Genomic DNA, 11,885 nt, shown 5'->3' with positions numbered 1-11,885 from the left:
CTCAGTTTCCTCATTTATGTATGAGTGAAGCTTACCTGCACTCTGCATTAAGTTAATTAAATCAAAGAATAAACCAGATGTAAACAAGAAAAAAACAATAAAATAATTATTTTTTATTAATATATTCTTATCAACTTTATGCTAAATGTATTTAATTATAGCAAAGGTCTTAGGGTTAGTCATTCTTTTTTAATATTTAACATTTGAAAAACCATTTCACAGTTGAATTAAAAAATAATAAAATACATTTCCTTCTTTCTTGGAATCCATATTAAGTATTGTTCCAAGGTAGGAGAGTGGTAAGAAGTAGGCAATTGGGGTTACATGACTCTCCCAGGGTCACAAAGTTAGGAAGTATCTAAAGTCAGTTTAGAATCCAGGACCTTTATAGTCCTGGCTTTCTATCCAGTAAACCACCTAGCTTCCCCAGCACAGTATTTTTTTAAAAAAATAATTGAATAAATGTGTCAGTATGCAGTTTCATGATATATATATAGCATCCTCTCAAGTATATTCAAGAAAAATCCAGTAGCAAATAAGATGATAGGGATATTATACACTGCTCTATTTCCATGTGGTTTTGATTTTTCTGCTAAGTCTTTATAATTTGCAATTTATTCATTCAAAACAATTGAGAGATCATAATTTTTTAGTTTGTATCAATTAAAAATTAAATTGTTATGGATCGGTATTATATGTAAAATGTTTGTGTTATACTCTAATTCTATGAGAGTTTCTTTAAGTTATTAGACATTTCATTATTATCATTAATAATAATCTTTTGGGAATAAAAGGGGATTTCATTAGCTCATTTAAATAAGTTAGTGGTAAATTTACAAAATAGAATAAATTAAAATATTTAGGAATCATTTTGCCAAGATTAATGCAGGAATTATATGAACACAATTACAAAACACTTTTCACACAAATAAAGTCAGATTTAAACAACTGGAAAAACATTAATTGCTCATGTGTAGACCTAGCTAATATAATAAAAATGACAATCGTATCTAAATTAACTTTCTTGTTCAATGCCATACCAATAAAACTACCAAAAAACTATTTCATAGAACTAGAAAAAATAATTTAAAAATTCATCCAGAAGAACAAAAGAAAACGAATATCAAGGGAACTAATGAAAAAAAATAAAGGCTGGAGGCCTAGCAGTACCAGATCTTAAACTTTACTATAAAGCAGTGTTCATCAAAACAATCTGGTGCTGGATAAAAGACAGAAGGGTGGATCAATGTAATAGACTAGGGGTAAAAGACCTCAGTAATTTAGTGTTTGATAAACCCAGCTTTGGGAATAAGAACTCACTATTGGACAAAAACTGCTGGAAAAACTGGAAAACAGTATGGAAAAAATTAGGTTTAGATCAATATCTCATATTCTATTCCAAGATAAGACCAAAATGGGTATATGACTTAAACATAAAGAGTGATATTTTTTTTCTATTTTTTTAAACCCTTAACTTCTGTGTATTGGCTCATAGGTGGAAGAGTGGTAAGGGTGGGCAATGGGGGTCAAGTGACTTGCCCAGGGTCACACAGCTGGGAAGTATCTGAGGCCGGATTTGAACCTAGGACCTCCTGTCTCTGGGCCTGACTCTCAATCCATTGAGCTACCCAGCTGCCCCAAAGAGTGATATTATAAGTAAATAAGGGGAACATAAAACAGTTTACCTGTCAGATCTTTGGAAAAGGAAAGAATTTGTGACCAAACAAGAAATAGAGAGCATTACAATACATAATATGAATATTATGTATTTGATTATATTAAATTAAAAAATGTTTTGTACAAAGAAGACCAATGCAACCAAGGTTAGAAGAGAAACAATAGGGGCAGCTAGGTGCTCAGTGAATTGAGAGTCAGGCCCAGAGACAGGAGGGCCTGGGTTCAAATCTGGCCTCAGACACTTCCTAGCTGTGTGACCCTGGGCAAGTCACTTAACCCCCATTGCCTAGCCTTTACCAGTTTTCTACCTTGGAACCAATAAACAGTATTAATTCCAAGATGGAAGGCAAGGGTTAATTTTTTTTTTAAAGAAAAGAAGCATTAAACTGGGGACAATTTTTCTGACAAATTCCTCTGATAAAAATTTTATTTCTGAAATACATAAAGAACTAAGTCAAATTTATAAGAATTCAAATCATTCCCAAATGACAAATGGTCAAAGGATACAAATAAGCAGTTTTTAGATGAAGAAATCAAAGCTATCAATAATCCTATGAAAAAATTTCTAAATCTCTCTTAACCAGAGAAATGCAAACTAAAACAACTCTGAGGTACCACCTCATACCTAGCAGATTGGCCAATATGACAGTAAAGGAAAATAATAAATGTTGTAGAGGATGTGGCAAATTGGGACCTGAATGCATTGCTGGTGGAGTTGTGAACTGATTCAACCATTCAGGAGGGCAATTTAGAATTATGCCCAAAGGGCTATGGTAGCAGGCAAAGCCTGAGACCCATCAAGCAGGCTCCTGTCACCGTCAGGCTATAAAATGCATTCCTTTTGATCCAGTAATACCACTACTAGGTCTATATCCCAAGAAGACAAAAAATGGAAAAGGACTTGTTTGTACAAAAATATTTATAGCTGCTCTCTTTGTGTTGGCAAAGAATTGGAAACTAAAGGGATGTCTCTCAATTGGGGAATGGCTGAACAAATTGTGGTATATGATGGTGATGGAATACTATGGTGCTATAAGGAATAATGAACAGGATGATTTCAGAAAGACCTGGAAAGATCTACATGAACTGATGCAGAGTGAAATAAGCAGAACCAGGAGAACATTATACACAATAAATGAAACACTGTGAGAAGATCAAATGTGATAGACTTTGCTTCTCTTGGCAGTGCAACGATCCAGAACAATTCTGAAGACTTATGAAAAAGAATGCTATCCACCACCAGAGAAAGAATCCTGTTGGAGTAAGAATGCAGATGGAAGCATATGATTCATCACCTGCTTATTTGGGTATATGTCTTGGGGGTTTGGTCTTATAAGATCATTCACTTACAAAAATGAGTAATATGGAAACACGTTTTGCTTGATAATACATGTATAACCCAGACTGAATTGTTTGTCAGTCCTGGGAGGGGGGAGGGAAGAAGGAAAGGAGACAATTTGGATCATATAACTTTGGAAAACTCATGTACAAATTTGTTATTTAAGAAAAAATTCCTAGCTCATCACAGAAACTGGTTTATGAGCATTTAGAAAAAGAAATGGTTACTAGAATCTTGCATGCCTTCATCAAAAGTCAATTCTTCCCTTTTTCTGACAGCATAACTAGACTGGTAGAAGTTAGGGGAATGCTGTAGATAGAGTTTACCTAGATAAGTTGGAGAGTTGTAAGTAGGATGAAAGTATAACTAGGTAGATTTGTAGCTTGTTGATGGCTAGTTACAAAAAGTAGGAATATCATAAAAAAGTAGGATCATAAAAGCCTTGAATCATGCATTTAGAGTGAAAAAGATCTTAGAGACTGCCCCTTAGTTAAGAGACAAGAAAACTAAGGCCCACAGAGTTAAAAACTAACCCAAGGCCACAAAGTGGAGTCTGAACCTGCACTAAGAACCTCTGATCCCCAATTCATTCGTCTGGTTTCATGTTCTCTCATTTAGAGTCACTACAAGGTCAATGTCAATTTGGAAGATCTTCAGCCTCAGGGATCTATGTTTGGCCTTGTGCTATTTGGCATTTTTATCAATGACTTTAAAGAAGATTTAGATGGCATGACTATCATGTTTTCCTGTGACATGAAACTGGAAAAAATAACCAACAGATTAGTTGACTGAGTCAAGATGCAAAAAGATCTTAGATGGCAACAACAAGCTAATAAAAATTAAATTTAGTAGGCATAAATGTAAAGTTCCTCAAATGTTTTTTTTTAAATGAGCCAATTTCTAGTTGGCATTGTTCCAGTAGACAGGACACTTCTGATGAGAATTGACCTTAGGCTAACTTGTGCAGACTATTGCCTAATCATATGATTTTAAATCCTCTTTGCCCCAAACTAATTGCTCTCTAAGTTATGTCTTCTGGGGGGGCAAAGCAGAACACGTTTAGTTCCTCTACTACATAATGCAATGTCCAGCCCTAAAGATAGCTGTCATATATCCTCTAAGTTTTCTCTTTTAAATAGCCCCTGTTCCTTCAACCAGTCACTGTATTATAGGATCTTGGGTCCATTCACCATCCTGGTCACACTCTTCTGAACTATGCCATCTTTCCCAGACAAATATCTTCACAATGCCACCAGTTTGGATGTTCCTTCCATGCAGCTTACCACTCAACCACATTTTGTGTTGTCCTTTAAGTTCAACACACCACAGGGCATCCAACCAATGTGTTAGAAGTGTTTCTCGCTCTTCCCCAATTTTGCAAGGGTACCAGTGGACACCCTGGGAACTTGCCAGCACATTCCTAAAATGACAAGAACTGAATATAGCGGAACAGATTTAGTTTGGAGAAGGAAATGGATTTTAGTTTATGGTGTGAGATTCTGCCCAAAGGTGAGCAGGAACAATGTTGGCAAGCCAGCTCAAAATTTCGTCAGATTAGGGCAGTGGGTGAGAATGGAACAGGCAAGGTACCAAAAGGGGAGATGAAATGATCTAACCTGGAAGAGAATGCCAGGGTACCTGAGGCAGAAGGTACAGTGGCCATTCTTGGGGGCTAAAGAGACTTGGGTTCAAATCTTGGCTTTAACATTTACCTTTGGTAAATCACTACATTTCTCTATGTCTGTTTATCTATACATTGAGAGTAATACTGCATTATCTATGTCGTGGATGTTTTGGAGGATGATGCTTTGTTAACCCTTAAGGCCTATAGAACTGTCATTTTTCTCTAATTAATGATGAATTCTGCATTTAATAATAATATAATTCTGTTTCTGTCACTGATTCTCAATGTAGGCATAAATAAATCACTTATCCTCAAGACTCAATTTTCTCATCTGTCAAATGACCTAATAGCTTAGGTAACTTCCAAGGTCCCTGGCAGTCATCAAAGTCTGTGAATCTGTGAGGGCAGTCAGCCATGCCGCAGTATGCAAGGATATGGATGCATAGTTGTGTATATTAGTACAAAAAGCTGCCATCTGGTAGCTCTTGACCCCACTCAACATTTCCTTTTTTCTCATAGACCAGCAAACCTTTCTTGAAGGCATGTATCAGATCAGTGTACCATCCTAGGAAATACATACACACACACACACACACACACACACGCGCGCGCGTGCGCGCGCACTCAGAACACATACACACACACTTAGAACACTAGAAACTGCAGGAACAGATTTCCTTAGCAGTAGAGATCCATTATAAACTCACAGAGGCTGAGCTTAACAACTAAATACTCCCATAAACTTAGAAAGTGGTAAGGTGAGGCAAACAGCACAGGGATGCTTCATGCTTTCCTTTGCTAGATCTCACAGTTGTGGCATCATGGCTACTTTTATTTTTATTTTTACTTTTAAAAATTTTTTCCATGGTTCCATGATTCATGTTCTTACTCTCCCCTCCACACATCCCACCCTATTATCCCCCGATGCACATTTCCACTGAATTTTACATGTGTCATCGATCAAGACCTATTTCCATGCTATTGATAATTACACTGGAGTGGTCATTAAGAGTCTACATCCCAAATCATATCAGCATCAACCCATGTGTTCAAACAGTTGTTTTTCTTCTGTGTTTCCACTCTTGTAGTTCTTCCTCTGAATGTGAGTAGTGTTCTTTTCCATAAATCCCTCAGAATTGTCCCGGATCATTGCATTGCTGCTAGTAAAGAAGTCCTTTACATTTGATTGAGACACAGTGTGTCAGTATCTGTGTACAATGTTCTTCTGTCTCTGCTCCTTTCACTCTGCATCAATTCCTGGAGGTCTTTCCAGTTCATTATTCCTTTGAGCACAATAGTATTCCATCACCAACATATACCACAATTTGTTCAGCCATTCCCCAATTGAAGAGCATACCCTCATTTTCCAGTTTTTTGCCACTACAAGGAGTGCGGCTATAAATATTTTTGTACATGTCTTTTCCCCTATGATCTCTTTGGAGTACAAATCCAGCAGTAGTATGGCTGGATCAAAGGGATAGTTCGAAATTGCCATCCAGAATGGTTGGATCAATTCACATCTCCATCAGCAATGCATTAATGCCCCAATTTTGCCACATCCCCTCCAATATTCATCACTTTCCTTTCTGTCATGTTAGCCAATCTGCTAGGTGTGAGATGGTACCTCAGAGTTCTTATTATTTGCATTTCTCTAATCATAAGAGATTTGGAACACTTTCTCATGTGTTTATTGATAGTTTTGATTTCTTTATCTGAAAATTGCCTCTTTATGTCCTTTGGCCATTTATCAATTAGGGAATGGCTTGATTTTTTTGTATATATTTGAGTAATTAGACTTTTGTCAGAGTTTTTTGTTATACTGATTTTTCCCAATTTGTTGATTCCCTTCTAATTTGGGTTGCATTGGTTTTGTTTGTACAAAACCTTTTTAATTTAATGTAATCAAAATTATTTATTTTACATTTTGTAATTTTTTCTAACTCTTGCTTGCTTTTAAAATCTTTCATTTCCCAGAGATCTGACAAGTATACTATTCTGTGTTTGCCTAATTTACTTACAGTTTCCTTCTTTATATTCAAGTCATTCACCCATTCTGAATTTATCTTGGTGTGAGATGTTGATCTAAACCTAATTTCTCCCATAGTGTTTTCCAATTTTCCCAGCAGTTTTTGTCAAATACTGGACTTTTGTCCCAAAAGTTGGGCTCTTTGGGTTTGCCATAGATTATCTTGCTGATGTCACTTACCCCAAGTCTATTCCACTGATCCTCCCTTCTGTCTCTTAGCCAGTACCAAAATGTTTTGATGACCACTGCTTTATAGCACAGTTTAAGATCTGGTACTTCTAGACCACCTTCCTTTGAGTTTTTTTCATTATTTCCCTTGATAATTTTTGATCTTTTGTTCCCAAATGAACTTTGTTACACTTTTTTCTAATTCAGTAAAAATTTTCTTGGTAGTTTGATAGGTATGGCACTAAATAAGTAAATTAATTTGGGCAGAATGGTCATTTTTATTGTTAGCTCATCCTACAAATGAGCAATCAATGTTTTTCCAGTTCTTTAGATCTAGTTTTAATTATTTGGAAAGTGTTTTGTAGTTGTTTTGTATAATTGCTGTGTTTGTTTTGATAGATATATTCCTAAGTATTTTATATTGTCTAGGGTGATTTTAAATGGTGTTTCTCTTTCTACCTCTTGCTGCTGAGATGTGTTGGAAATATGTAGAAATGCTGAGGATTTATGTGCATTCATTTTGTATCCTGCAACTTTGCTAAAGTTGTTGATTATTTCTACTAGCTTTTGAGTTGATTCTCTAGGATTCTTTAAGTAGAACATCATGTCATCTGCAAAGAGTGATAGCTTGGTCTCCTCATTATCTATTTTAATACCTTCAATTTCTTTTTCTTCTCTAATTACTACTGCTAGTGTTTCTAGTACAATGTTAAATAATAGAGGTGACAATGGGAATCCTTGTTTCACTCCTGATCTTATTGAGATTGCTTCTAATTTGTCCCCATTACATATGATGCTTGTTGATGGCTTAAGATATATACTGTTTATTATTTTTAGGAAAGGCCCTTCTATTCCTTTACTTTCTAGTGTTTTCAGTAGGAATGGATATTGTATTTTGTCAAAGGCTTTTTCAGCATCTATTGAGATAATCATGTGATTTTTGTTTGTTAGCTTGTCGATATGGTCAATTATGTGGATGGTTTTCCTAACATTGAACCATTCTTGCATTCCTGGTATAAATCCCACCCTGATCATGATGAATAACCCTCGTGATCACTGCCTGGAGTCTTTTTGCTAATATTCTATTTAAGATTTTTGCATCTATGTTCATTAAGGAGATTGGTGTGTAGTTTTCTTTCTGTTTTTGATCTACCTGGCTTTGGGATCAGTAACATATTTGTGTCATAAAAGGAATTTGGTAGACCTCCTTCTTTGCTTATTATATCAAATAATTTGTATAGTATTAGGATTAGTTGTTCTTTGAAGGTTTAATAGAATTCACTTGTGAATCCATCTGGCCCTGGAGATTTTTTCTTAGGGAGTTCTTCGATGGCTTGTTCAATTTCTTTTTTTGATATGGGATTATTTAAGTATTCTATTTCTTCTGCTGTTAATCTAGGCAATTTATATTTTTGTAAATATTCATCCAACATAACACACCTAGATAGCTATATTTATTGCCATGTAATTGGGCAAAATATTTTTTAATGATTACCTTAATTTCCTCTTCATTAGAGGTGAAGTCTCCTTTTTCATCTTTGATACTGTTAATTTGGTTTTCTTCTTTCCTTTTTTAATTAGGTTGACCAGTACTTTGTCAATTTCATTTGTTTTTTTCAAAGGACCAGATTCTGGTCTTATTTATTAATTCAATAGTCCTTTTAATTTTGATTTTATTAATTTCTCCTTTAATTTTTATGATCTCTAATTTAGTTTTCTTGTGGGGATTTTTAATTTGTTCTCTTTCTAGTTTTTTAAGTTGCATGCCGAATTCATTAACCTCTGCCCTCCCTAATTTGTTAATATATGCACTCAAGGATGTAAATTTCTCCCTGAATACTGCTTTGGCTGCATCCCACAGATTTTGGTAGATTGTCTCAACATTGTCATTCTCTTCAATGAAATTCTTAATTGTTTCTATGATTTGTTCTTTAACTAACTGATTTTGGAGAATCATATTATTTACTTTCCAATTAGTTTTGATTTGCCTATCCATGTGCCGTACTAATTATTATTTTTATTGTATTATGATCTGAAAAGGTTGCATTCATTATTTCTGCTCTTTTGCATTTTGTTTACCATGTTTCTATGCCCTAGTATGTGGTCAATCTTTATGAATGTACTATATGCTGCTGAAAAGTAGGTGTATTCCTTTTTGTCCCTATTCATTTTTCTCAACATATCTATTAATTCTAATTTTTCTAGGATTTCATTCACCTCTATTACTTCTTTCTTATTTATTTTTTTATTTGATTCATCTAGATCTGATAGGGGAAGGTTCAGGTCTCCTACTAGTATTGTTTTACTATCTATTTCCACCTTGAGCTCTGCCAGTTTCTCCTTTAGAAATTTGGATGCTATACAATTTGGTGCATTCATGTTGAGTACTCCTATTATTCTTCATTGTCTATACTGCCTTTCATCAGGATGTAATTACCTTCCCTATCTCTTTTAACCAGATCTATTTTTACTTTGGCTTTGTCAGATATCATGATTGCAATTCCTGCCTTCTTTTGCTAGGTTGAAACCCAATAGATTTTGCTCTAGCCTTTTATTTTTACTCTATGTATGTCTACCTGCCTCATGTGTGTTTCTTGTAGACAACATATGGTAGGATTTTGGTTTCTAATCCACTCTGTTATTTGCTTACTTTTTATGGACATGTTCAACCCATTCACATTCAGAGTTATAATTATCAACTGTGTATTCTCCAACATTTTGATTCCCTTTCCTTGTCCTGCCCTTTCTTCTTTCACTATTTCCTTCTATACCAGTGTTTTGTTTATAATCAGTCTCCCAGTCCCCTCTCTTATTGTACTTCCCTTTCTCCTTTCTCCCTTCTTATTCTCCTCTTATTATTCTTTAGGGTCTTTTTTAAGCTACCTCCCTCTCCCTCCCTAGTATTGCTTCTCCTCCCACCAGTCCTTTTGTTACCCTTCTACTTCTCTATAGTGCTTGAATCAGTTCTCTGCCCAAAAGGATCTTATTATTCTTCCCTCTTTGAGTTAATTTCAATGTACTTAAGAATTAAGTATTTCCTTTCTCCAGCCTCTTTACCCTTCCAGTGTATTGGTCTTCTCCCCTGTTCCCCCAACGTGCTTCTTTTTGGAATATAAATTTACTCCATTTCTCTTAACATTATCTTCTTTTTTACTTCTAGTTTTATATACATACATACATACATACATACATACATACATATCTTGACATTTCATTCTATACATTTTGTCACTGTTCCCTCTAAGTGAACTTCTTCTGGCTACCCTGATGATAATAACAATTTTTAAGAGTTACCAATACCATCTTTTCTTATAGGTATACAAATCGTTTGAATTTGTTGGGTCCCATAAAGAAAAGGTTATGGTTTTTTGGGTTTTTTCCCCTCTCTTAATTACCTTTTGGTGATTCTCTTGAGTTTTGTATTTGAGCAGCAAATTCTCTGTTGAAGTCTGGTTTTTTATTTATGAATGGTTGGAAGTCTTCAATTTTGTTAAATGACTATACTTTCCCCTGCAAGAATGTAGTCAGTTTTCCTGGTTAGTTGATTCTTGGTTATAGACCCAGTTCCCTTGCTTTTTATAATATTATATTCTGTTCCTTCTGGTCCTTCAATGTAGATGCAGCCAGATACTATGTTATCCTAACTGTGGTTCCCTGGTATCTGAATGACTTCTTATGAGCAGCTTGTAATATTTTTTCCTTGTTCTGGTAATTTTTTAATTTGGCCATAGTATTCCTGGGAGTTGTCAGTTGAGGATTAAATGTAGGAGGTGATCTGTGGATTCTTTCAATTTCCATTATTCCCTCTTGTTCAAGAATGTCAGGGCAGTTTTCTTGGATAATTTCCTGTAGGATGATGTCCAGGCTTTTTCTTTTGTCATGATGTTCTGGCAGACAAATAATTATTAAATTGTCTCTTCGAGATCTGTTCTCCAGATCTTTGGTTGTATTAATGAAGTGTTTCATATTCTCAAATTTTTCATTTTTTTATTTTGTTTTATATATTTTTGCTGCCCTGTGAAGTCATTTGCTTCTAGTTGTTGAATTTTAATTTTTAAAGACTGAATTTCATTCCTGACTTTTTGTCATCCTTCTCCTTCTGGTCTAATTTTCTTTGTAGGTCATCTTTCACCTTCTTTGCTTCATTTTCAAGCTGGTCAATTTTGGCTTTCAAGATACTATTTTCTTGTTTTAGTTCATGTATTTCCTTTTTCCAATTATCTTCAGCCTCTTTTTTTCATTTTTTTAACATTTATTTAATAATCATTTTTAACATGGTTACATGATTCATGCTCCTACTTTCCCCTTCACCCCCCACACTCCCCCCACCCATGGCCAATTCACATTTCCACTGGTTTTGTCATGTGTCCTTGATCAAGACCTATTTCCAAATTGTTGGTGGTTGCATTGGTGTGGTAATTTCGAGTCCACATCCCCAATCATGTCCACCCTGACCCATACGTTCAAACAGTTGCTTTTCTTATATGTTTCCTCTCCTGCAGTCCTTCCTCTGAATGTGGGTAGCATCTTTACCATAAATCCCTCAGAGCTGTCCTGGGTCATTGCATTGTTGCTGGTACAGAAGCCCATTACATTCGATTTTACCACAGTATATCAGTATATCAGTCTCTGTGTACAATGTTCTTCTGGCTCTGCTCCTTTCACTCTGCATCAGTTCCCGGAGGTCTCTCCAGTTCGCCTGGAACTTCTCCAGTTTGTTATTCCTTTTAGCACAATAGTATTCCATCACCCGCATATACCACAGTTTGTTCAGCCATTCCACAATTGAAGGACATACCCTCCTTTTCCAGTTTGTTGCCAAGACAAAAAGCACAGCTATAAATACATTTTGTAATTTTCTCTAACTCTTGCTTGGTTTTAAAGTCTTTCCTTTCCCAGAGATCTGACAAGTATACTATTCTGTGTTCACTTAACATGTTTATAGTTTCCCTCTTTATATTCAAGTCGTTCACCCATTCTGAATTTATCTTGGTGTAGGGTGTGAGATGTTGATCTAGACCTAATCTCTCCCATATTGTTTTCCAAATTTC

This window comes from Gracilinanus agilis, chromosome 3 (genome assembly GCF_016433145.1).
Source record: "Gracilinanus agilis isolate LMUSP501 chromosome 3, AgileGrace, whole genome shotgun sequence".
Lineage (NCBI taxonomy): Eukaryota > Metazoa > Chordata > Mammalia > Didelphimorphia > Didelphidae > Gracilinanus > Gracilinanus agilis.
The sequence above is the reverse complement of the archived record's forward strand: the minus strand, read 5'-3'. Positions refer to the sequence as shown.